This window comes from Balaenoptera borealis, assembly GCF_965194805.1.
Source record: "Balaenoptera borealis genome assembly, chromosome: 17".
NCBI classification, from domain to species: domain Eukaryota; kingdom Metazoa; phylum Chordata; class Mammalia; order Artiodactyla; family Balaenopteridae; genus Balaenoptera; species Balaenoptera borealis.
This window is the reverse complement of record NC_138876.1, coordinates 33,680,472-33,707,676: the sequence shown is the minus strand read 5'-3', so window position 1 is coordinate 33,707,676 and position 27,205 is coordinate 33,680,472. Positions and strand designations below refer to the sequence as shown.

At 44.9% G+C, this 27,205-nt stretch overlaps 1 long non-coding RNA gene and 1 pseudogene across 2 annotated transcripts in view; both read left to right on the top strand.

Moving 5' to 3' along the window:
* LOC309615208 overlaps positions 1-26,996 on the top strand; it is a 33,412-nt gene extending 6,416 nt beyond the window's left edge. The window contains exons 2-3 of the long non-coding RNA XR_014236631.1: positions 15,755-15,868; positions 26,092-26,996. This is a non-coding gene — a long non-coding RNA (uncharacterized lncRNA). The remainder of the gene's footprint in view (positions 1-15,754; positions 15,869-26,091) is intronic.
* Positions 6,652-9,677, top strand: LOC309615108 (large ribosomal subunit protein eL8 pseudogene; annotated as a pseudogene). Its single transcript has one exon. The product of its transcript is annotated as a large ribosomal subunit protein eL8 pseudogene (transcript).
* Positions 26,997-27,205: the final 209 nt, after the last annotated feature.

Here is a 27,205-nt window from a genome sequence, read left to right as displayed (position 1 = left end):
AAAGTAAAAGCAAAAGCTACAATTTTTTATACACCAAGTGCCAGTCACTAATGCTAAAGCCTCTTATATTATTATTTAATTGTTCAGTAAGCTTGTCAGGTAGGTCTTACTATGCCCATTTTACAAATGAAAACACAGAAGTACAGTGAGGTTATGTAACTTGCTCAAGGTCACCCAGCTAAAAAAGAAAAGGTCCAGATTCATGTCCAAAGATGTCTAATGCCCAAGACCCAGCTTCAAGCCCCTCAACTATATTGCCTCTTTGGACTCATCTATAGACTATGTCAAGCTCTACAAGTGGACAAGAGAAACTACAGTGTCAGTCCAGACAGCGGAGCTAGGACCAATGGGTTTCCTTGGCTAGATGTGCTATCTCATTCCTCCCCTTGAGTTTCCACAAGGTTTGGTTTGTGCCTTTCTATAGCCCCTTTAATTTCTTGTCTTATGTTATTGTAATTATTGTCTGAACTTTGTGAAAAGTTCACAAAGCTTCTTTATGGCAAGGATTTTATTCTTATTTTTTTAATCTGATGGAACACTCAGCACAGTGCCTTGCACATAGACCTCTGATTACTTCCTAACAGCGTAGTAACTGGCAGTGCCCTAGGATGTCTTGTGGAGCAGAAAGCTATCAATATCTTGTCACTGGACTCACTCAGAGATACAGAGGGGATTTCTGCCCTGGGAGGATGTTGGAGAAGAGGGACCTCTTAGACACTTTCCTTACTTAATCACAAAGTAAAGGTGAAACATATTCATTACTACTCATTAAATATTATTTTTTAAAAACCAGCAAAATTTAGCATTATTTTAACTTTAAATGTGATGATTGCATATTAACATATGAAGTTCTATTTCTTTATAATGCATTATTTACTCATACTAAAATTAGGATGCATTTTATCTGTGATTAGCCATTATTGATTCCTCCTCCTCCCCAAGGAAATCAATAGCCTACAGTAGGGAAAAAAAAAAAAAGAAAAAGAAAAAGAAAGAAAAGAAAATGCCTCTAATTTGAGAGAACTGAATAGTGCTTGTTTGTTTGTTTTAATTTTAAATGGTAGTCATAAAAATGGAGATAAACTATCCAAGAAAAACTGGGGTGTTTTATGTTTACTTGTGTGCCTAATTACCAAGAAAAGAGTGTTTGCTTTTCAAAGAAAGTGAAGAAATAGAAAATGAGGGACACTATAATAGTATAACATTAAGAATGCTTTAAAAGAAAAAAGTCTCAGTCATTGTTCTTTGTACACAAAAACAATGGTGCTTAACAACATATTTGATTCCTAAGTCAAATTTCCAGCTGCCAGCAGCAGCCCTTGAGTGGGAGATGATTTAACACAGAGGGTCTGTGTTGTGGCATGCCTCTTACTTCCCAGGCACCGTACCCACTGGCAGCAGAGTTACATGACTATCAAGCACTGGGATCCAACATTTGGTTGCTAATACCACAGTAAAATGATGAACCAAACCTTTTAGTTGTTAGAGAACAATGGTCAGAAAATCAAAATCAATATTCTTCCAAATATGATGAGCTGGCATTACTCAGGGCCTCCCGTCACTTCTTGTTCTGCCTTCTGGTTGCTTAGATCTGGGAGAATTAGATTAGACTGGGCCAAAGCCTGAGTGATCAGACAGCCCCAAAGAGTAATTCAGACTTACAGGAAAGAAATGGGACTACCCATTCTACAGTGATAGCCCTAGTCATGAGGAGAGAAGCCCTTAGAGAAGCTCCATAATGTTCTGTCATTTTTGACACTTTGGGAAACTGCCAAACCAGCTTACTTGAAGTTCAGCCATACTCATAATCCTACGCATCCAGAATACTGAATGTATGGGTGAGGAAAGCAAGAAGGTACTAGAATGTGTGTCAACTATGGGGGCCTACAAAGCTCACAGAATTAGTAAAATCAACAATGAAAAATAAAACTAGAATTTCAGCTTTATCGTACTAGAGTAATAGCACTGAAAATGGGAGAATAGCCTTTGTGTTTTTCCTAAGTACATTCTAAATTGTAATCTTAAATTTCTGAATTATTTCATGCAAGTTTTTAGTTGATCAGTGTGCTCATAAAATATTTTTAGAAAACAGATGAAACTTAGGAGTGCTAATTTAGTAAAATGGGTATCAAGATCTTGTAGACTGTGTTAAACTATTAGGATTTCTAAAGATATATTTGAAATCAAATGATAAAATCCTGTGAATCGCTCAATGTTTCACATTTTGATAAGATTGGAGACTTTTCAAATTAGGAAATATTTTCTTCACGCCTGCCATATTTACACTCAACTTTAAAATCAGTACCTAAGAACGCCACAGTCCAAATTATAATCGTTGGATAAACTTTTTTTTTTTTTTAAATAAATAGGTATTTTTTATAGTGGGTAATGTGAAGACTTCAGATGAAATAGACTGAGAAACTGATTGGAAATTGAATGCAAACTAAGACCACTTGACTGTTACTGAAATGAATAGCCCAGTTTGCTTTTTTTTTTTTTTTTAAAGAAATTCACGTTCTTTTATTTATTTATTTATTTATTTATTTATTTATGACTGTGTTGAGTCTTCGTTTCTGTGCGAGGGCTTTCTCTAGTTGCGGCAAGTGGGGACCACTGTTCATTGCGGTGCGCGGGCCTCTCACCATCGCGGCCTCTCTTGTTGCGGAGCACAGGCTCCAGACGCGCAGGCTCAGTAATTGTGGCTCACGGGCCCAGTTGCTCCGTGGCATGTGGGATCTTCCCAGACCAGGGCTCGAACCCGTGTCCCCTGCATTGGCAGGCAGATTCTCAACCACTGCGCCACCAGGGAAGCCCTGGATAAACTTTTAACTTGGCCATCTCGTCTCCTGATAAACTCCTGTTTATCCTTTAAGAATCAGTGCAAGCGGGACTTCCCTGCTGGTCCAGTGGTTAAGAATCTGACTTCCAATGCAGGGGACTCGGGTTCCATCCCTGGTCAGGGAACTAAGATCCCACGTGCCACAGGGCTACTGAGCCCACGCGCCACAACTACAGAGCCCACCCGCTCTGGAGCCCACGCACCAAAAGGAAAGATCCCACGTGCGGCAACTAAGACTGACACAGCCAAAAAAAAAAAAAAGAATCAGTGCAAGCATAATTTCCTCTCTTGAAATTTCTATGACTTTTCCCTCTAGGTAAAATTGCCTTCTTTGTGCCCCACCTGTGCCTGTGCCCACCTCAGTGGATTCAATATTTATTAAATTGCCAGTTTAAGTGAACTAGCTACAAAAGTAATGAGTATGAGTGTCTAAGAATATAACTGTTAGATATTATGGCAGGCAGTCGCTAAAATGGCCTCCAATAATCCTGCCCCCTAGTAGTCACACCCTTATGTAACCCTTTCCCCTTGACCCTTGACTTGTTTCTAATGAATAGAATTTGGCAAAAATGATGAGACGTTACCTCTGAGATTCGGTTGTATGAGACCGGGGCCCTCTCTCATTCACTCACTTTCAGAGAGAAGACAGCTGCCATGTTCTAAGTGCCCGTATGGAGAAGCTTACGTGGTAAGATACCAATGTCTCCAGCCAACAGCCAGGGACCGGAGGCTGCTTCCAAGCTCACTCAAAGCTTGGAAGCAGATCCCCCAACCACACCCGACCCCGACCCTGGCAAGCCTTGATATGACTGCCGTCTGAGACCCAGAGAAGGTCAATAAATTGTCAAGTTCCTATAGCTAACAAATAGCAAAGCCAAAATTCCTGTCTCTTTTCTGCCTCTTGATTCAATTCTCTGCTGTCTCCTCCTATGGCTTTTCTCCTCTTCTCACTGTTTCCTCTCCCTTGGATAATTCATCCATTCCTACAGTTATTTGACAAGACGATGCCTATGACTCCAAAACGGATATCACTAGTTTTGATCTGTCGTTGAAGTACAGCTCCGAATGGCCAACTGCCTCTAGGACATCTCTTCTAGGATGTCCTGTGTTATCTCAAATTCAAGATTTCTTTATCTATATAACATGATCCTTAGTTGTTCCACATGGTTAGATGCAAAGTCTCACTTAGCTGTAAGACTCAAATGAATCTCGGTCCCAAACTAAATTCATCACTGTCCACTCCTTCCCCCTAAACTGATCCTCCTCTTTCAGGGCTCCCCTGCCCATGCTTGATATAACTCTCAGCCAGGTTCAAATTTTTGAAAAATTTTAATCCCTTCTTTTCTTTATCTCTCCCACATAAAAACCAAGTTCCGTTTGTTTTTATTTTGAAATTATCATTTTTTCCCCTCCCTAGTCCAATCCTATACCACATCATGTTTGGATAGTTGCAAAATCTGTGGCAAGCCCAATTTTTCCTGCCCCAATCCACTTAGCATGGATATTTCTCATACTAATCTTCCTGAAATGCTGTTTTCATGTCCTTCCACTGGTAAAAACCCATAATGAAGCTTTGCTTCTTACAAATCATATCTTTTTTTTTTTTTAACATCTGTATTGGAGTATAATTGCTTTACAATGGTGTGTTAGTTTCTGCTTTATAACAAAGTGAATCAGCTATATATATACATATATCCCCATATCTCCTCCCTCTTGTGTCTCCCTCCCACCCTCCCTACCCCACCCCTCTAGGTGGTCAAAAGTAGACTGCCTATTTTCTCTTCATTTTTTTGGTCTGGTGGGTTTTTACCTTCCTCCTTCATCTGCTGTGTGTTTCTCTGTCTTCTCATTTTCCTTAACTTACTGTGTTTGGGGTCTCCTTTTCGCAGGCTGCAGGTTCGTAGCTCCCATTGTTTTTGGTGTCTGCCCCCAGTGGGTAAGGTTGGTTCAGTGGGTTGTGTAGGCTTCCCGGTGGAGGGGACCGGTGCCTGTGTTCTGGTGGTTGAGACTGGATCTTGTCTTTCTGGTGTGCAGGACTGCGTCCAGTGGTGTGTTTTGGGTTGTCTGTGACCTTATTATGATTTTAGGCAGCCTCTCTGCTAATGCGTGGGGTTGTGTTCCTGTCTTGCTAGTTGTTTGGCATAGGGTCTCCAGCACTGTAGCTTGCTGGTCGTTGAGTGGAGCTGGGTCTTAGCGCTGAGATGGAGATCTCTGGGAGAGCTTTCGCCATTTGATATTACGTGGAGCCGGGAGGTCTCTGGTGGACCAATGTGCTGAACTCGGCTCTCCCACCTCAGAGACACAGGCCTGACACCCGGCCGGAACACTAAGACCCTGTCAGCCACACGGCTGCTAGTGTTGGAGGGTCTCCTGCAGAGGCGGGGGGTGGCTGTGGCTCACCGTGGGGACAAGGACACTGGCAGCAGAAGTTCTGGGAAGTACTCCTTGGCGTGAAGCCTCCCAGAGTCCACCCACAAGTCATGTCTTGACTCCTCTGCTGGCTTATAAGGCTCTTCAGACCCCAGCCCCACCCTTGGGAGCCAGCCTTCTAAACCCCCATACAAACCTTCAGCTTCGGTTTGTCTGGTTTGCTCGTGGGCCCTCGAGTTATCCATGATCGAGTTATCCATGATCGTGTCTGCCTCAGGGACTTTGTACTGCTGTTTTATTGTCTACCCAGATTCTACTGTCCAAAGTCCCAGCTGAAGTCCAATATCCTGTTTGGATCCCAGGAGGCCTGTCCCACTGTTACTAAACTTGACATCACAGGTCTTTCTGGGCCTTTAAGGCCACTATGACTCACTGAACTACCCTATTCCCATCCCATATAAGTGCCAAAATGTGAATGCCTCTGGTCATCCATCTTATCCTGCACACTGGTCCCCAAACTGCCCTGTGCCTTCCCACACGCATTCCCCAGCTGCTCCTTTCCTTCTCACACTTTTCTGTTTTCTCTGGAACCCCCATTTCATGGTGAACAAATCCTTCCACATCCCCAGTCTGTCTCCTATTCCTTGCCTTAACTGAAACCTGGCTATCGTCTTGAATTGAGGGGTGTTTACTCTAACAAGCCTCACATACTTCAGGGTTGGAAGGCAGGATTGGCCATTTCCCAGCCCCACAATATTACTGCCAGACCATTACTCTGAAAATAAATAGGAGATTAAGTCAGCTGGCCTGCCCACGCCCTATCCATGCCTGTATCATCTGACACCTTGCTGCCACTCCCACGACAATTAAAAAAAAAGGCACTTAGGTCATTGTCCTCCTTTCCTAAATTAAAGTTCCTGTATTATAGCTTTAAAACAACTTTCATTATTCTTTCTCCTTAAAAAGATACTATAGTAATAAAATTCCCCTATAATCTCAGCTATCCCCACCCCACTCCAGTGATGGCCATCATCCCTAACTGGACATGTATCCTTCTGAAGTTGCAGTCTTGAATCTCCTTGTGAAGTCAGTGTTTTTGGAGATAAGGTTTGGGTCACCTTAGCTGTTTTTACTGCTCAAATCCAGGGGCCCTCACCTGCCCTAAACTATTCAGTATTGGAGTCTTCAATCCCAATATTCCTCCCTCTGATCGCAACCTCCTTTACCTTCCAGCAGCCTCATGCCATCCCCATACCTGCTCTTCAGGTATAATTGCCCAATTTTTTTTTTTTAAATCAAGCTGAAATTCACAAAATGTATAATTAACCATTTTAAAGTATAAATTCTGTGACATTTAGTGCATTCAAAATGCTGTGTAAATACCACCCAATCTGCAGATTCAAACGTGATTGCTATCAAAATCTCAATGGCTTTTTTTGCAGAAATAGAAAAACCCATCCTAAAATTCAAATGGAATCTCAAGAGAATAGCCAAAACAACCTTGAAAAAGAACAAAATCGGAAGACTCACACTTCTTAATTTCAAAACTTACTACAAAGGTGTAGTAATCAAAACAATATGGTACTGTCATAGGACAGACGTATAGGCCAATGGAAGCTAATAGAGAGCCCAGAAATAAACCCTGAATATACGGTCAAATGCTTTTTAACAAAGGTGCTAAGACCATTCAATGAGGAAAAGACAGTCTTTTTAACAAACGGTGCTGGGAAAACTGTATATCCACATGCAAAAGAATGAAGTTGGACCTTACTTTACGTCATATACAAAAATCAGCTCAAGCTCTCTCTGCCAGCCGTTCAAGATGCCGAAGGGAAAGAAGGCCCAGGGCAGGAAGGTGGCCCAGGCCCCTGCTGCCGTGAAGAAGCAGGAGGCCAAGAAGGTGATCAATCCCCTGTTTGAAAAAAGGCCCAAGAATTTTGGCATTGGACAGGACATCCAGCCCAAAAGGGACCTCACCCACTTCGTTAAACGGCCCCGCTATAGCCGGCTGCGGTGGCAAATCCTCTATAAGCAGCTGAAAGTGCCTCCTGCGATTAACCAATTCACCCAGGCCTTGGATTGCCAAACAGCTACTCACCCGCTTAAGCTGGCCCAGAAGTACAGACCAGAGATGAAGCAAGAGAAGAAGCAGAGGTTGCTGGCCTGAGCTGAGAAGAAAGCTGAGGGCAAAGGGGATGTCCCCACCAAGAGGCCACCTGTCCTTCAAGCAGGGGTTAATACTGTCCCCACCTTGGTGGAGAACAAGAAGGCTCAGCTGGTGGTGATTGTACATGACATGGATCCCATTGAGCTGGTGGTCTTCCTGCCTGCCCTGTGCTGTAAGATGGGGGATCCCTACTGCATCACCAAGGGGATGGCCAGGCTGGGACATGTGGTCCACAGGAAGACCTGCACCACCATTGCCTTCACACAAGTCAACTCAGAAGACAAAGGGGCTCTGGCTAAGCTAGTGGAAGCCATCAGGACTGATTATGATGATGATATGACAACATCTGCCATCACTGGGGAAGCAACATCCTTGGTCCAAAATCAGGGGCTCGCATTGCCAACCTGGAAAAGGCAAAGGCCAAAGAGCTGCCTACCAAACTGGCCAGCTGAGTGTACACTATTGAGTTTTCTGTACACAAAAGTAATAAAAATTCTTTGGCCAAAAATAAACCCAAACAAACAAAGAAAAATTAGCTCAAATGGGAATTCCCCAGAGGTCCAGTGGTTAGGACTCAGCGCTTTCACTGCGGGGTCCTGGGTTCAATCCCTGGTCAGGGAACTCAGATCCTGCAAGCCACGCGGCGCAGCCAAATAAAACAAAATAAAATAAAATAAAATAGTATATATGAGCTATGTATTATATGCACACACACAGAGACTGTAAACTTCATGAGATTTGGGGCTGTATCTCACCCCAAACATTTTTTCCCACAGGTCTGGTACACCACAGCCTTGTCCCACAGGAAGTTTTCAATATATATTTTTAATTAAATGAATGAAGGAGAGAGAAAGAATACTCTGTTTAATTCTTCCATTATCACCAGCATTATTTTTCTAAAATTCAGAGGCAATCAGGCCATTTTTGGCTCAGAATTCTTGCGTGACTTCCCTCCCAGTGCCTCCGGAGTCGAGTGTGGACTCGTTACCTGGCAGGCAACCTCCTTCCCTCTGCTCTCTGCCATCCTCTCCACCCCATCCTCATCACGGTACAATGGAGGGAATGGCTTTGGCCTTTGTGCACTTGGTAAAATAGGGGCAATCGACACCACCTCAAGGATTGCTGAAACTATTAAATGCGGTGACATCTGAAAATGTCCGGCATATACTTGAGACCAGTCAATTCATGCTGGTTTCTTTTTCTCCCTCCTGCACCCTGCTCTTCAGCCACATTGTAGTTTTTGCTGTCTCAGAGCACACACATAGTTTCATTCCTCCAAGTTTTTGCTTATCCTTTTCCCACTGCTTCACATATGTCCTCCTGGTCACGCTATAAAAATTTCATGAAAACTTCAAGACATATCTCAAAGTGCATTTACTCAGTGAAAGTTTTCTGACTCCCCCAGGAGATTTAAAATTGTCTGGGGGCTTCCCTGGTGGCACAGTGGTTAAGAGTCTGCCTGCCAATGCAGGGGATATCTGTTCGAGCCCTGGTCCGGGAGGATCTCACATGCCGTGGAGCAACTAAGCCTGTGCGCCACAACTACTGAGCCTGTGTGCCACAACTACTGAAGCCCGCGTGCCTAGAGCCCATGCTCTGCAACAAGAGAAGCCACGGCAATGAGAAGCCTGCGCACCTCAATGAAGAGTGGCCCCTGCTCGCCGCAACTAGAGAAAGCCCGCGCACAGCAACGAAGACCCAACGCAGCCAATAAATAAATAAATAAAATAAATTTATGTATTTAAAAAAAAGCTGTCTGGGAGGAAGAAAAGCTTACCTCTACCCTTCTAGGTTCTCTGGCTGGTCTAAGAATGAAATTGATGTAAGACTGATGAACAGGAGAGAATCAAATTTTAATCTGTGCATACGGAAACCCTACATACGTGAGAGGTTCAGAGACAGAAAGATAAAATGAGGCATATATGCCATCCTGAGCTAAGGAATGGGATCGGGGCCTGGAACTTCCCAGGACAGGAAGGCAATTTCAGAATGATAAGAAGAGCAGATGGCTGGGAATTAGATGTTTACTCTGCCATGTAGATGGCGCTGCTTAGATAAAATTTATTTCTGGTAATAACTCTTTTTCTGGGAAAAATCCCCAATTTTAATTCTTCCAGGTAGTTAAGGGAGGGGCAGTAGTTTCTCTTGAGCCTACAGGGTCTCCATTGCCTTTAGCACAAAAGAATCCACATGCCAAATTAGCACACCTTAGGGAGGCCTGTTCTTAACCCTTACAATCCTTTTTAAAGCTTTCATGTAATTTTGTAAGTTTCTTAAAAGTTTTCTTTTTTTAAAATATTTATTCATTTATTTATTTGTTTCTTTATTTTTGGCTGCATTGGGTCTGCATTGCTGAGCGCAGGCTTTCTCTAGTTGCAGCGAGCGGGGGCTACTCTTCGTTGTGGTGCGCAGACTTCTCGTTGCAGTGGCTTCTCTTGTTGCCGAGCACGGGCTCTAGGCACACGGGCTTCAGTAGTTGTGGAGCATGGTCTCAGTAGTTGTGGCTCGTGGGCTCTAGAGCGCAGGCTCAGTAGCTGTGGCGCACGGGCTTAGTTGCTCCAAGGCATGTGGGATCTTCCCGGACCAGGGCTCGAAGCCGTGTCCCCTGCATTGGCAGGCGGATTCTTAACCACTGTGCCACCAGGGAAGCCCCAGTTTCTTAAAAGTTTTCTAAGAAACTTTCATAGAATTGTCTTGTATTATAATTATTTGTGGGCATATCTTATGGGCATATATGTCTTATCTTCAGAGCCCAACACAATATTTATTAAATTGAATTTTTTTTTTTTTTTGGCCATGCTTTAAGGCTTGTGGGATCTTAGTTCCCTGACCAGGGATTGAACCCTGGTCCCTCAGCAGTGAAAGCATGGAGCCCTAACCACTGGACTGCCAGGGAGTTCCATTGAATTGAATTTTTTTGACCAGGAAATTTGGGGCTTAGGTTTCATAAATGAAATACATCATAAAGTCTTTCCAAGTACAGTCTCCCTATAAATACCTTCTCTCTTTATGTGATAACATCCAGCCTGGCAATTTAGCACCCTTGCCACCCACAGCTCTCTGGAAGATATAGCTACACAAGACAGTGTAAGATAATGTGACTTCTAGGGATGGGCGGTGGAGGTGATGGGGGCGGGGAAACGCACAGCTGATTGGACCAGGGGTGAGCACACACCTGACCCAGCAAGAACCAATCATTTGCTCAGAAACGACTTGTGTGGCTCAGGTTTCCTCAGAAGAGCCAGGCTAGGTCCTTCCTCTCTGAAGGACTTCAGTGTTGTCAATTGAGGGTGGGTCCTGGAGCTTACCGGCCATGGTGTAAGTCCAGGAGGACCAGGCAGGCTGTGCCTCTCGCAGGGTGAAGGAGCAGAGAAAGGAAGGCAAAATGGAGGAAAGGCGGAAGCTGGCACAGAAGCAGAGACAGAGAGACACGGGGAAGAGTCACCCTGCTCCTGAGGGCTCCCCAGTTCTCTGGCCAATCTGAATGGAGCCCAGCAACACTTCGTTTTCTGTCCTTGGATCCTGTGAGACCTCTGTATACTCTCAGTAAGTACCCCGTTTTACCTCAGTCGGACTGATGTTTCTTACAGTCACGCACATCCTGGCTACAAAAAGGAAAATGTTTTGCTGAATCAACTCCAGCATGTAATGTGTCCAGTCACCTGAATTTATATCTCATCTTTGTCCCTCCTTTAACTAGCTAATGATGACTTTCGGCAAAATTTTTGCTCGCTCCATGTCTCGTTTCTTTAATAGGTAAAACGCAATAATTTCATATCATGTTTTACCACTTACCAATTACTTTCCATACATTATCTCACATGAATTTTTTTTAAAGTTCTTAGAATACGGCAAAGAATTTTTATTCATATTTTACAGACTTCCCAAGATCTCTATATACTCAGGTCACTGTCAGCCTACCTCAGAGAATATAAATTTTTTTTTTTTTCCAGTTTATCCCTTCATTTTGGAAGGCCTTTTTTTTTTTTTAATTTTTATTTATTTATTTATTTATTTATGGCCGTATTGGGTCTTCGTTTCTGTGCGAGAGCTTTCTCTAGTTGCAGCAAGTGGGGGCCCCTCTTCATCGCGGTGCACGGGCCTCTCACCATCGCGGCCTCTCTTGTTGCGGAGCACGGGCTCCAGACGCGCAGGCTCGGTAATTGTGGCTCACGGGCCTAGTTGCTCCGCGGCATGTGGGATCTTCCCAGACCAGGGCTCGAACCCGTGTGCCCTGCATTAGCAGGCAGATTCTCAACCACTGCGCCACCAGGGAAGTCCAGTATTTTTTAAAAAGGATAATAAATTGTAGCTTGAATGAATGAATGAATGAATACACTCTAAATGAATGAATGAATGAATGAATACACTCCAAGATCTCTTCCATGAGAATTTTTGTTGAAAAACTTTCAAGTCGTTAGAGGTAACAGTGACTTCATATTCTATTTATATAAGTCCTGTTTCAAAATATACTGATACTGAGTTCAATAGTAGGACCACTAGATTGAAGACCTCCGGTTATGATAAAGTGCTATATTTCTAAATATATGCATGATATTCCTGCCTGTGGCATGTGCTTCATGAAGGATTCCAGTTACCATCTGGAAGTTTAACTTCAAGGCTACAGGCTCAAGACCCTACCTAGACCTGTGAGCAATACCTGGTACTTTCCCACTTTAAAAATATGCTATCTTGGGTCACAAAGAACTTTCAGTACTAGCATGATGCCGCACAGTCCTGTTCCCCAGAACCTCCTCATGGTGTCCCCAAGGCCACTGACACAACCTGACCAGGTCCCACCACAGGCAACTTTCTTCCTGTCCTTCCTACCGGCCAGGGCTGCCTGACAGGCTGATTCTGCTCAGAGCTCGCAGCCCACACATGGCTTAGGGGGAGGCTGATCGTGCTGCTCCCCAGAGCTGCCCTGCACTGTTCCACGCAGAGTCCTGCTGAGTCACCACCTTCTCCTCCCAGCTGCCGCCATCAGACCACATGGCTTCTTTCTCATTTCAGCCCGAAAGAGAAGAGCACCTTATGCAAACTAGGCGCGAGCACAAAAACGCAACCCCCTTCCTCCCTCACACCAAAAAGCATGTCCTTATACGACGTAGGGATTAACCAACACAGCGTGTTGTAATTGCACCCACCTGAAAAAGAGACGGAAGGAGAAACCAGGTTTGGCGTTGGTTCACTGCTGAAAGAGCTGACCCTCAGTTGGACCTGTTCAATACCGCTCCAAGAGAAGCACCAAGTGTGTGTGTTGGAAGAGATCATAACTTTCAGCTCTTTTGCTATAATGCTGATAGCTCCCATCATAGTCATATGTAATAATGTTAGTAACATTGACATCATATGCTATGTTAATTCCTTTATGTACATTCTGTACGTAATAGAATGCATGTAAAGCCTTTAACATAGGGCCTGTCACAAATAAGTGTTCAGTGAATGACAGATATAGAAGTAGTGGTAGTATATTATGTTATTATATGCATAATATATTATTATTGCAGTACTAGTAGTAGTATCTTATTTATCCCCCCGCCCCCAAATCTTTGCTGAGCTTTTGCTTATCCATCAGTCATCCCTTCAAGAAACATCTACTCAGCATGTTCTACGTACGTATGGAGCACTGTGTTAGGCCCTGGGGGCACACAGAAGAATAGGTCCGTGCTCTTTCAGGCATCGGTTCCAATCTAGCTTAACCACTATCTTTCTGGGTGGTGTTGGGCATGCTCCTTAAGCTTTCTGAGATTAAATTTATTCAACTGTTAAATGAGTACAATAATTTCTGTGTCATAGGATTCTTGATGGGATTAGAAGCACATGCAAAGGGCTTAGCCCAGCACATTACTCATACAAGGAGAAGCTCTTAATATAATCTTAGCATCATTTAATATGGAATTTTTATACGTCACTCTTAAAAAAGAATCCTGAGATTTCCCTGGTGGTCCAGTGGTTAAGACTCTGTGCTCCCAAGGCAGGGGGCCTGGGTTCAATCCCTGGTCAGGGAACTAGATCCTGCATGCCACAACTAAAAAGATCCTGCACGCCACAACTAAGACCCGGCGCAGCCAAATAAATAAATAAATATATATATAAAAATTTTAAAAAAAGAACCCTAGGAGAGAATTCCTTTTCAAGCTCACGCAGGGATCACTAGTAGAACCTGGGACTCAAACCCTAGTCTACCTGCAGGCCACATAATGAGCCAATGCAATTCTGAGTTTGAAATCAGGATTTTCTCTTAGACACCCTGGTATATCTAGATTCCACATGTCTCCTGGACAGATGAAGCATCGATATACATGGAAAGGAGATTTTTAAAAATAGAGGAATCTAACTCAAGCATAAATTCAAATTTTTTAGAAATCTTCAGACACCTGATATGACATGAAGTTAAATACAACAGCATCCCTGTTCTGTGATTTTTCTGATGAAAAAGGAAGAAATGTGAAGCTGTAGAGCCAAACAAACCTCAGAAACCCTCCGGAAAAGAATTTTTTCTATGTTGATTACCATCCGGACCTAACAGTTTTGGAAACTTTGAACAGAATCAGTTTGCAAGGAGGCAACCCTTGCTCCTACCCCTTCCCCCCACACACTTAACTGTAGCTTATGTTCTGAGAACGTTAAAGTCTTCAAATCTGAATGATTTGCAGTCCCAGTGAAAACTAAAATCAAAACTGATTTGGGGAAAAACAGTAATTTTCTGACCTCTATGTACTCACTCTTCAGAGCATTTTTTATGCTTGTTTATTTTTGTAATGTCTCTTGGTTATGTGTTTTTCTTGCTTCGGTTTCATATAAGAAATGTTCCATCTGTGTATTCATTTTCTGGATTTATTCCCTAGAATTTTAAGTAAAAGATAGCTTAGAGCAGTGTTTCTCAAACTTTTTTTCTCTTCAATCTATAGTAAGAAATATATTTTATATTTTAACCCAAATACACATGTATTTACAAATATCTAAAAGTTTCATGAACTAATATCCATACCATGAGGTATGCACTATGATTTTTTTATTCTATTCTATCTTGTGTATAAAAAATTGAATTACAGGTCCAGGAGGAGTGGGGGAGAGATGAATAGGCAGAGCACAGGACATTTCTAGGGCAGCAAGACTATTCTGTATGATATGGTAATGATGGACACATGACATTATGCATCTGTCAAAACCCATAGAATAACAGGAACAGTGAACCCTAACATAAACAATGGACTTCAGTTAATAATCGTGTATCAATATCAGTTCATCAGTTAAAAATGTCCCTTCTGTGCAATTTTTGTGTTAACCTAAAACTGCTCTAAAAAATGAAATCTATTTAAAAATATCTTAAAAAATAAAAATAAAAGTGGATTGTAATTTATAAAATTAATTTTACTACCTGCTGGTGGCTTCTTCTCCACAATTTAAAAACTTGTGGGCTTCCCTGGTGGCGCAGTGGTTGAGAGTCTGCCTGCCAATGCGGGAGACACGGGTTCGAGCCCTGGTCTGGGAAGATCCCACATGCCACGGACCAACTAGGCCCGTGAGCCACAGCTACTGAGCCTGCGCGTCTGGAGCCTGTGCTCCGCAACAAGAGAGGCCGCGATAGTGAGAGGCCCGCGCACCGCGATGAAGAGTGGCCCCCGCTTGCTGCAGCTAGAGGAAGCCCTCGCACAGAAACGAAGACCCAACACAGCCAAATAAATAAATAAATAATAATTAAAGGTGCTAATAATTTAAAAAAAAAAAAACAAAAAAAACAACTTGTGACCTGTAGGAAGTGCCCTGGCCTTCTAACCAGCTCTGTTGCTCCGTGGAGCCTGGCCTTAGACAAACCGCATGATATTGTGTCAACTTTCCCATCTGAGAAATGGGGTTTTTTGATCAGAAAAATGCCAAGATCCTTTCCAGCCCCCAAATGTAAGTATTAATTCTAATAAGAATCTTAGAATGAAAGAGAAATCATTGTAAATTACATATACATTATTTAGGTCAACGCTATTTTTATAGGCATCTCATGGGCACTGTTATTTTGTCTATTTAAAATAAATAAATAAATGAAAAGTAATGGTTCCCAAACAAACTATACAATTGCATTTTTCTCTGGGTTCCTGATTCAAGATCCTTGTGGGAGAAGCAAATAAAGAGCATTTAGAAAAGATGCAAATGGCACTTCTAGTGTGGGTATTTGTCTGCCCTACTTCCATGGCCTGGCTAGAGTTCACCTGAACTCGGTTCTCATTGTTTGCCCCACTCAGTGTTTGCTGAGAGCCTACCGTAGCCAGGCGCTGTGTTGGGGGTGAGTGCAGTGCTGTCCCACCTCTTGTAGCTTGGGTCAAGAAATGGAAATCAGGCTACCTCACTCCAGATCTTTCTTGCTTTCCCTACCTCAGGACCACTATGGAGAAGACAGCAATCTGGGAAGGATGCACGTAAGCTCTGGCTCAGGCTGACCTGGGGTGAATCTCAGCGCTCAATGCTGCTTCTCAACAGCTGTTGAACCTCAGGTAAGTTATCTGGCCACTCCCCTCAGTGTTCTCAAGTGAAAATGGGGTAATAATATCCCACCTCATAGGACTTTCCGAGGGTGAAAGGGGGAATGGAGCTGTCATCTTGGTCCTACACAGTACTGCAAAGCAGATGAAGGTGCCTTGGAACACCCTTCCCATTTTTCATATCTGCTCTGCCCCCTCTCTACCTCACCCCTACTTTCTGCAACCAACACTGTTATAGACGCTTCCCAAACACGTAGTGCTTCCTCTCACCCATTCAATTTATTTGCCTTATTTTCTAAGAATGGATGACCCTAAGCAAGTTGTGGAACAAATCACCTGTGCGTTTCCCCTCCCATGACAAGAAGTTCCTGTAGGGGAACCCAACTGGCATTGAACTTCAGAGGCAGCCTAGAGAAGGAAAAGTCCATCACAGTAAGAGGGCAACACTCTGGGAGGTGCAGTTGCAGTCTTTCCGCTCTGTTTTAGTGGGACTGCTTTTAGGTTGATTGCACAGCAAATAATAACAATAGCATCTAGGTTATTTAATGAAAGTCTGTAATTTGCTGGGCATGTGCTAACCAGTTTGCATAAATATCTCCAGGCCTCACAACCACCATGAAAGGCTGGGTTTTCCTTGGTGTCCCTTGAGCCTCTCCATGAAGCAGCAACATGAGCTTGAATTCTAGGTCTATTTCCCTGAGATCAGGGAAGCCCAACCTGACAGTGGGGTGTGGGGATGGAGGAGGGGGAGGAGCGGTTGCTTTAATAACAATCACAGAAATCCCTCAAGAATAGTTACCAGGGTGAGGGTACCAGCCAAGGGAACACCCGGGAAAGAGCAGCCCCCAGCAGGGAGGGGGCCACCCCTACTGGTGATTGGAGTCCAGCAATCCCACTGATTGGAGGTGGTGAGCCAAGCCCGTGTCGGGCCTCGCTGACGCATGGCTGGGCTGAAGAAAGAACTCATTGAATTGTTCATGGAAAAGAGTGGTGCCTGAGAGGCCAGAGCTGGAGAATGAGGCCGCCTCAAGCACAGGGCTTGGCAGGACACCAAGGTGAAAGGTACAGTGAAGGCCTCCCAAAATCAGTTCTTGGAGCAGGGTTTTGCGTCACAAGCTGGCCACTGAGGGGAAAGATGGGCACTCGCATGTTTCGCCTGTGTGTTGAGGTTCACTGCTGACATCAGATGTGTCTGAGCTGTGGCTCCGCCTTTGCGTGAAAGGGGAGACCTGGACCTGCCTGAGCAGGAGGCGCCCGAAGCTGGACAAGTCAGGCTATGCCCTGGGGCTTTGTCAGCGGGCCCTGGCTTCTTGCTTCCTAGAATCTACCTGCACAGTCAGGAGCGAGAGGCCTTGGTGGCCAGATAACTTGAGTCTAATTCTGGCCTGCCAGCTGAACGAACAAGGTCACAATGATAAAACATTATTTACTGTGTGCAAACACTGCCCTAAGCACTTTGTGTCTCTTACCTCACTTAGTCTTCTTTTTTTTTTTTTAAATAAAATTTACTTATTTAGTTTTGGCTGCTTTGGTTCTTTGTTGCTGCACGCGGGTTTTCTCTAGTTGCGGTGAGCAGGGGCTACTCTTCGTTGCAGTGTGCGGGCTTCTCATTGCAATGGCTTCTCTTGTTGCGGAGCACGGGCTCTAGGCATGCCGGCTTCAGTAGTTGTGGCTCGCAGGCTCTAAGAGTGCAGGCTCAGTAGTTGTGGCACACGGGCTCAGTAGTTGTGGCGTGCAGGCTCAGTAGTTGTGGTGCACGGGCTTAGTTGCTCCGCAGCATGTGGGAATCTTCCCAGACCAGGGCTTGAACCTGTGTCCCCTGCATTGGCAGGCAGATTCTTAACCACTGTGCCGCCAGGGAAGCCCCCCTCACTTACTCTTCGAAGCAACTCTGGGTACTATTACTATCCCCCTTCTGCAGATGAGGAGACTGAGGCAAGGGATAGTTTGGTAGTTTGCCCAAGGTCACACTGCCAGGTACTGATGGAGTCAGGATTTGAACCTGGCTGTGTGACTCTAGGAACAGAGCGTTGGGCCGCTTTCTTACCCTGCCTCTGATTCTCAAGAATTGTAAAATGGGCTAAACAGAATGCTTCCTTCCTATGTGTGGTGATAGTCAAGTGGGATAACCCGGGTAGCAGCGTGGGCACAGTGGCTGCATGCAAAACAGTGTGAGCTGCTGTTGGTGTGATTCATCATAGCCCTCTGCGGCCTTGCTACTCTTTCTGTTTCTTCTTAATAATTTTTTGATTAAGCTTCATGAGCCTTTCAGCTTCTTGGGTTGGGACACAGTGTCTGTTTGGCGTGCGTGGAGGGGCTGGGCAGCAAAGTTTCAGAACCCTGTGGGGTAAGTGGGGATTCTGTGCTTACCTGAACAGTATTCCAAGAATCCTTCAAGGATGGAAGTTCAAGTTTAGTCCTCTGAGCAAAAAGTTTAGAGACGGTCTTCTCTGCCTTTGTTTAACTGTAAAAAAAAAAAAAAAAATTCTCCATAGTAATAACAACAAACCTCCTGGTTTTGTTTTGTTTTTTGTGGCTCCCAACACTCACAGAAAAAGAAAACAGATAAATTAAAACCACTTATGTCCAAGGTTCCCATAGGTAAGAGAAGAAAAGCTTTCTCCTTCTTGGGTAGGGGCAGATATGTGGAGGCGAGGGAGGGGTTTCACACCATTCTGGTGCCTCCCCTCCAATGCCAAAGCTGAGGCAGAATGAGTGACTCAGGATAAGCCCCAGGGAAATTCTAGGTCTTGCTTCCCTGCATGCCAAGGGGATTCTTGAGTCTCCCCTCAAGGCAGGGAGCCCCTCAGATGCAGCCCAGCCCCTCCATGGGGAGAAGTTTCTACTCACCCACCTCTTAAAGAAGGTACCTGTCGATGACAAATTAATCAGTCGATCTAAGAAAGAAATGGAAAACTTTATTGGAGCCAAATTTGAGGATTACAACGCGGGAAGAGCACATCAGAAAGCTCTGAGAACTGTTCCGCCGGTTAGAAGTCAAGGCACAGTTATATAAGTTTTTTGACACAGAGGGCTGTACATAAATGACGTATTATTGACAGTTTACATAATCCAGATCTAAGCTTCATCATCGTGGTGGGTCATGTGACCCCTTATAAGATCAAGAAAGAATGTTATCTTTTAAGGAGTTGTCTTGTTGTTGCTCTTTATGGCTGAGCAGGTATTGCTGCTCGTGGGGGAGGTCTGGTTGAAGTATAATGCAGATACACAATGCACAGTGAGGGGAGAAGGGAGGCCAAAGGGCAGAGATGAATTTTTTTTTTTTTTTTTTTGCCTCACCGCGTGGCATGCGGGATCGCAGTTCCCCTGCCAGGGATTGAACCGATGGCCCCTGCAGTGGACTCGCAGAGTCCTATCCTCTGGACCGACAGGAAATTCCCCAGAGAAGAATTTTTATGTTTAGATTTTTCTTGTCTTGCCTTAAAATATGAATTTTATGTCACATGCCTAAGGACTTGTGGATGGGGAGATTCTGGATTCCTTTTTTGTTCCTCTTCCAGTTCTCTTGGGCTCAGCTGTGTGTTGCCTGGTCATTAGGGACCTGCCAGCCCAGGGCCCTTGTATACTCATGCTTATCCATAGTGTTGTAACTGCTCCAGCCCTGATGTCAGCACTCTAGGTCACTCCAGGTCCTGCTGGACCACTGTGGGAGGGACAGAGCAGAGAGGCCTGGGTCAAATGGGCTGCTTCTGAGATTGCCCCAAGAGACCTGCAGAGAGCTAGTGGGCTTGAGGATTAAAGACATGAAAAGAGTCATAAGCCAGTGGCTCAGATTTCTCTTGCTGTTCCCATAGAGAGGCATTGGCTGTTAGAAAATACTGTGCGAAATTTGAAGCTGTGGCAATGTTTGTATGTCCAACCGTCTTTACTTCCATATCCGATCTCTGCAATTGCCTGATAGGGCTGATTTGCCAGCCTCCAAAAATGTCTGTGGAGGGGAGCAAAGGCAAAGGCACTAAGGAAAGATGAGGGAAAGGGAAAGAGGGGAAACCAGTATCAAGGACTCTCTTAGGAGATTTTTCAGGGAAGGTTAACTGGAAGCAAAAAAAAAAAAAAAAAAAGTCACAAGTTTTGTTTTTAGAGGATATAATACATCTGTGTATATAATTACAGCCCCACTTAGAAATGCCACAGGGAATTTTCCTTTTCCTCTGCCTCCTCCGATGCAACAGAAAGCTCCAGTTTGGATTTCACACAGGAAGTGTGAGGTAGTACACACGGCCACGTTACACCAACTTTCATGAAGCCAGGAGGCCAGAGCTTGATGCTTCCTGGTGGGAAGGACCTCTGGGGGCTCTTGGGCCCCAAAGGCAGTAGCCCCAGGGGACTCCAGGAAGAATGATCTGGTTCACCTGTAACAAGTGGAGGGTGGCCAGTTCCGAAAGCTTGCTTTCGGCAAAGAAAAGCTGGATTTGGCTGAGCGATAAGCATGGGCACCTTTGACCCTTTTGTGCTAGGCGAAAAGGGAGGAGGTTGACCTCCAAGAGATAGAGACTGTTTTCCTTTGAGCTAGAGGACCCAAGCTCTATTTTGTTTCTGCCTGGAAGACAAGTAGAGCTCATTCCAGTGCTGTCAAAGGTCACCAAATACCAACACCCCTCGTCAGAGTAGCCGTGCTCAGTGTGGGCCAAAGACACCTGGGTTGGTGGTGGTGGATTTTGTTTTGTTTTGCCCTGCAGGAGTGGGTACAACAGTCAGTTAAGGTCTGGTTCCCCTGGTGCCAAAAAACAAATCCTAGTACCTACGGCTTCTGGCTCAGTTGTCCCCAACCCTCGCAAGTAATCCAGCTGCAAGTAATCCAGCTGGAACGTGGAGAACAGAAAGGGACCGGATCCGCCCCTTCCTGTGGGTGGGTTCCTTTAGAGTTCTTGCCCAGGTCAGCGCACTTCCCAGTGCCAAAAACAGAGCCTAGTGTTTGGGGCCCCAACCCAAATTACTTCACAAGACAGCAGCAATTAGTTGCCTGGGGCCAGTGACTCCCCACAATCTGCACTGCTGAAGTAGTCTGTCACAAACTGATTTGTAATTCCAAATGTACCTGTGCCCCACCCAGATGTCAACACGTTAGTAATTACCTTAATCCTAAAACCTGGTGCCTGGCAGAAAGGAAGGAGGAGGGGTTCAAAAGAGCAGCTGCAGGGCCTAGATGTGCCATCCAACGCCTGCTAAGAAGAGCTCGCATTTATCTAGCACTCACTCTGCCAGGTGTGCCCTAAACACTTCTTTATTTCCTGTAATCCTCACCACAGTGCTAGAAGGTGCCGGTGATTCCCATTTTGCTGATGGGGAAACTAAGGCTCTGAGAGATGGAGTCATTTGCCACATGGCCAGTAGGAACTGAAAGCAACTTTGGACTCTCACCTGATTCTCAAGCCCTGAGCTTTGCAGCGTCAGGGTGCACTGCTGCTTCAGGCCGATAGATTTAACAAGGGTGGGTGCCAGGAGATGCCAGTTGAGCCAGGAAGGCAGTCATTGCCAAAGTGTCAAAACCAGAAGGGGTCTGAGACCTGAGAAGTGGCAGTCCAGTAGCTGGAAACCACGGGGCCAAGCGGAGGTGTTCCTGGGACACTAAGTGGAGGCAAGAAGAGCAGACCCCGCATGCCTGTTGAGGAGCATAAAAGGCAGCACCCTTGGCCACTGCCTTATGCTAACCCAGTTTGGAAGTGGCAGAGGTGTGGAGAGCCAGGGAAGGGTTTCTGAATTTGTGTTAATGTCATCTCCCAGCTAAAGGCTGGTGGAAACAATGAAGTTGATGTTGCTTAAGTCATATGCAAATATAAACTGGTCTTCTTCCAAGATGTTTTGAATGGAATGAATGCCCCATCCGGGGTACCTCCCAATACGTAGCCCCTAAAGAGCCCCAGTGAGGCTTCTCTATCCTTCCTAACCTCGGCTTCCTCCCGGTACCCGGCTGTGCAGGTGTCTCCCGGTAATAGTGAGGGCCAACCTCTCCACTGAGTGCCAGCACCAAGGCGTGGCACCACGCTATCTTCTCCCTCACCGCACAGCCAGACATGCTGCTTGCTGGATCTGGGGTCACCCTCTCCATCTGTCTCTCTTTGATAGTTCCATTTTTCTTCCATTACTGTGCGTTTAGCGGTTGATGAATTCAGAGCATCACATACATTTTTAAGAGAGTGCTTACTGTACACCAGACACTGTTCTAAGTCCTGCGCATGTATTGACTCTTTTTATCCTCATAAAAGAGCATGAGGTGGTTAGTACCCTGATCTCCATTTTACGGATAATAACACTTGGGGTCCAGAGAGGTTAAGCTACTTGCCCGCGTTACACAGCTGATGAATAGCAGAGCCCAGGTAAGAATCTAGGCCGCCTGAGCCCAGTACCCACACTCTTAGCTGCTCTGCCATAGTGATCCTGGACTGAGTCAGGGTATCCATTCAGGCCTCTTTTCCCGGGCATGCCAGACCTATCCGTGGCTGGGTTGCTGCTGCCATAACTGGCTCTGGGCTAGAACACTGAAATTATATCAAGTTCCCAGGTGAGGACGATGTTATTGTCGGTGGTCATGGAGAATGTCACAGAGCATTGTGGGTGCTCTGCAGGGGGTGGCGCTGAGTGACTCACCTTCCCTGGGGCACCCTCTTCTCTCGCTTGGTACCTGGGCACTGTGACTCAGTTTGTAATGTCATCGGGGGTGAGTCCCGGACCCCTTTGGCAGCATCATCACCTATTCGTAGAACATGCAGTCAGCCATCCGGGACAGGTGCAGAGCAGAAATTCACAGGAGGAACAGCATTTAGGGTCACTCACAGGAAAGTGCCAATCCCAGAGCTTAAGAGGAACCTTGGAGGGAGTGAAGATAATAATAACTAATGCTTATTAAGCCCTCACAATGTGCCATCCCTGGTCTAAGCACATTCCAGGAACTTTGTCATTTAATCCTCACCTTGGCCCTCTGATGTGGATCCTATTATTATCCCCCTTCGGCAGATGAAAAAAATGAGGCACAGAGATGTGATTTCCCAAGATCACGGGGCTCATAAACAGGGGATCCAGGATTCAAACGCAGCCAGTTTCTTCAAAAACTGAGCTCAAACATGGCGCTACTGGGAATTCCCTGGCAGTTCAGTGGTTACGACTTGGCTCTTTCATTGCCATGGCCTGGGGTTCAATCCCTGGTCGGGGAACTAAGATTCTGCAATCCACACGGTACAGCCAAAAAAAAAAAAAATGGTACTACAACTGACACCTGAGCCCTTGTTCTTAACTGCAGCTCTGTTTGGGGGAGATGGGGACTTTTAGCTGTCTCATTACCAGCTCCATTGTCAGCCTTGGATGAATGAGGCCCCAGAAACAAAGTGAAAAGAAAGCTTGGCCTAAAATAACTGCATGACTCCTGACTGGGGAACAGGGTCGGGAGGTGAGGCAGGGGAGGGGGGTGCCTCCAGGTGGCAAATTCAGTAAGTGATGTTTCTGAGTAGGCTCTAGAAGCAGTCAGAAGAGACTTCCCAGTCAACATCCATGGCAGCAAGGGGCACAGGGAGGGAGAACCCAGGTTGTTCCCTTGACCCTCTGAGTTCCTAAAACAAGACTCCAGCTCTGGTCATCCTTCCCCTCCCACCCTGACCTTGCTGAGCTCTCATTCTTGCCACCTGTTGCTGTTGGTTGCTTGCCCCCATTTCTGAGGTGCTGACAGGAGAGAAATGTATTGCCCGGCTGGTAACAGAGCTTTCATTTTAGCATTGGAAAGCCTGGGCATCACCACTTCGATGGCTACTAAGTGTAACATTACTACTTTCTTTTGGATGAAATCTTAAAATTTTGCAAAGATATTTGCAAATCATATATCTGAAAGGGATTAATATCCAGAATATATAAGGGACTCCTACAACTCAACAAGAAAAAAATAAACACCCGATTAAAAAAATGAGCAAAGGATTTGAATAGATATTTCTTCAAAGAAGATATGCAAGGAGCCAGTGAGCACGTGAAAAGATGCTCAGCATCACTTGTCATTAGGGAAATGCAAATCAAAACTACCAAACCCATTTAGGATGGCTATAACCAAAAAAAAAAAAAAAAAAGGGAAAATAACAAGTGTTGGCAAGGATATAAAGAAAGAACCCTTGTGCATTGTTTGTGGGAATGTAAACTGGTGCAGCTGCTGTGGAAAATAGTTTGGCAGCTCCTCAAAAAGGTAAACATAGAATTACCATATTGTACAGCAATTGCACTTCTAGGTATATACCCCAAAGAATTAACAGCAAGGACTCAAATACTCGTACACCATTTTCATAGCAGCATTATTCACAATAGCTAAAACGTGGAAACCATGTCTATCAATGTATGAATGGATGAACAAATTGTGGTATACCCATATGATGGAATATTATTCAGCCATTAAAAGGAATGAAGTTCTGACACATGCTAAAACATGGATGAACATTCGAAACATTATGCTAAGTGAAATAAGTCAAACACAAAAGGACAAATATTATATGATTCTACCTGTATGAGGTACCTAGCATCGGCCAATTCATAGAGACAGAAAGTAGAATGAAGGTTATCGGGAGCTGGAGGGGGAGATGAATGGAAAGTTCAATGAGGACAGAGTTTCTGTTTGGGGTGATGAACAAGTTCTGGAAATGGATAGTGGTTACACAACATTGCAAATGTACTTAACGCCATTGAACTATACCTTTTAAATGGGTAAAATGATAAATTTTGTTATGTATATTTTAGTACCATTTTTAAAAAATCACCAAAAAAAAGTATATAAAAAGTTCTGTGGGGTTTCATCTCAGCAGTTTATAATTCCATTGATAGTCACCATAACTACCCTACAGAGAGGAGTACCATGTGAAAACCATACTTGGCTCTCCAAGCTGGAACTGAAAACACCACTAGTCTACTCCTTGGAGTTCCCCCAAAGTGAATCTGTCCACACATGGTTGCTATTGGACTCTACCTGTTGCTACAGTATCACTGTGCTGTTACTAAGGAATGGGACATGTCCTGACTTTCAAAGCATTCACACAGTACATAAAACCACTCCGTTCCTTGATATAAGGCCACATCTCCTTCAATACTTAAGCATTAAAAAAAAAAAAAAAGTGAGCTAAGGATTTATTTGGTTAGAGTTTAAACTCCAATCATTGTTTATTCAGGGACAGAGCCAATTGCAGTGTTTAAGCTTCATCATTATTTAGACAGGGACAGAGCCAACTTTACAGAATTCTGGAAGGCAAGCTTATCCTCAGGGTACCTTAACAGTTGTTCTCTGTAGCCAACCCTGAGGATTTAATTCAGAACAAAACTTTCATCCATTTATAACCCCAGTTTCTTCCGTCTACTGGAAATACAAAGAAGAATAAGGCATAACTCCTGCTCTCAGGAGGCTGAGAGTCTGATAAAAATGTAGAAATAATACAAATAGATTAAAGTAAATGTTAATAGTCATGTGTTCAATGTGTTCTGGGGTGACCGGGGTCAGGGTTGGGGGCAAGAAGAGGGGCCATCATGGGTCACAGAGACAAGATGACATTTCAACCAAATCCTGACGGAAGAATGTAGTTTTCCAGAGCGACAAGACACAAAGAGGGACTTCAGGGGGAAGGGACGGCATATGGAAAGCCACAAAGCATGACATGATGGGCCATCCAGAAATCCACAAGCAGCCAGGTGTGGGTAGAGCAGGGTGAGTGGGAGAGTGGCAAGATCCTGCAAGGATATAGAAGGAATTTAGGTGTTATCATGTGCTCCATGGGCAACTGCGGGAGGACGTTAACCACGGAGGGCTCCTGGAGGGGCACAATCAGGTTTTCATTTCTGCAAAAAAAATGTAAAGATTGGTGGATGGATTTGAGGGATTAGAAGCTTGGCACAAGGAAGCCAGCTGGAAGGTTGTCAGAGAAACCAAGGTGAGAGACGAAGAAAGCCCAGACGCAAGGGCCGTTTCAGAGGCAGCAGAGACAAGATAATAATTGTAGCTATTTTACTAGCTCGAGGTCCAAAATGAGGTCACATCTCTTTTCGGCTCTGCAGAGCTGAAAGACAGCCGGTCCTCCCATGCCCCCTTCTTGTGACAAAGCTGTGGGAACCGCAGACTTGCAATGGGAATGGGGTCTGTAGCTGCTTCCCCCCTCCTTTCTCTTCTCTAGGCATCCTTGCTCAGCCTCCCTACATTATCTGAAGACATCGTTTTACTTTACTATTATTTTAATTTATTCTATTTTATTTTTTGACTTCAGTTTCACAGATGCTTCAAAATTCAAGACAGGATAGGAAGACAGTGAAGAGCGTTCCTCTCACTTCTCCCCCATCTGCTCAATTCCCACCCGGACGTGCAAAGGCTAACCACTGTTTCTAGTTTCTTATGTATCCTTCCAGAGATATTTTTAAATGTGCATTCAAGCAAATATGATGATACATTCTTCCCTTCCTCCTTTTATTTCCTTTCCTTTTTGGGGGTCCTTCTTAGAATACATTTACAAAACCCCAGGGGAACTCATTGGGTCTTAAGGAGTCAGTCCTGGTTACCATTATGTCTACTGTTAAGCCCTTCTCCTCTGCAGTGGCTAAAGGTATAAGGGCCCCAAGCAGAAAGTCATCCAGCGGGGAGGCCTCATCTTCTCAGGATGCTCCGTCCATCCCTGGACCTACTGCAGTAACTGAGGCACGAACGCCAGCCAGCCACAGCAGTCTAGGCCAGACCCTGAACACGGTAGAAAGTGAGGCATCGCTGAGGCTCCCAGTCTCAGGCTGAGGAGGGAGATGCCCTGTGTGATGCTTAGATGTGACCACTCCACAGCCAAGAGGACCCACACTCTTAGCCATTTTCCCTGGGCTCACCCATGGGGTCAAGTGGCTGGACCACAGCGCACCAGCTCTGGTACTGCTCCCAGAGTCAGCTCTCCAGAACAGAACCCCACTCTGACCCTGAGCCCCCTCGGGGACACTTCTGTTCTTTCCGGCCAGCCAACCTCAGCCCAAGTCCAGCAGGGATATTATATTAACTTTTATATTATAAAGAGAGGCCCTAGGTCTCACTGTTTCCTTCCAGAAAGTTCTTTGCAGGTTGCAAACATGAGTGCCTTTGGGAGGAGCATTGCGTCACTTCACACACCAGAAGCAGCTCAGCCCCGAGGGCTTGGGGACACATATAGGTTTTTGATTTCAGTGTTTGGGGCTACATATAGGTTTTTGATTTCAGTGCTTGGGGCTGAGTTCTTTTTGGTGGGTAAAGTGGATTGTAATAATAAAGGAGGAGGATTGAGTTTGGGGAGGGCCTGGGAGACGAAATCAGCTCTGAATATATTGAGCTTATCCGTGTGACCTCTCAGCTTCCTATTATAAACATAAATC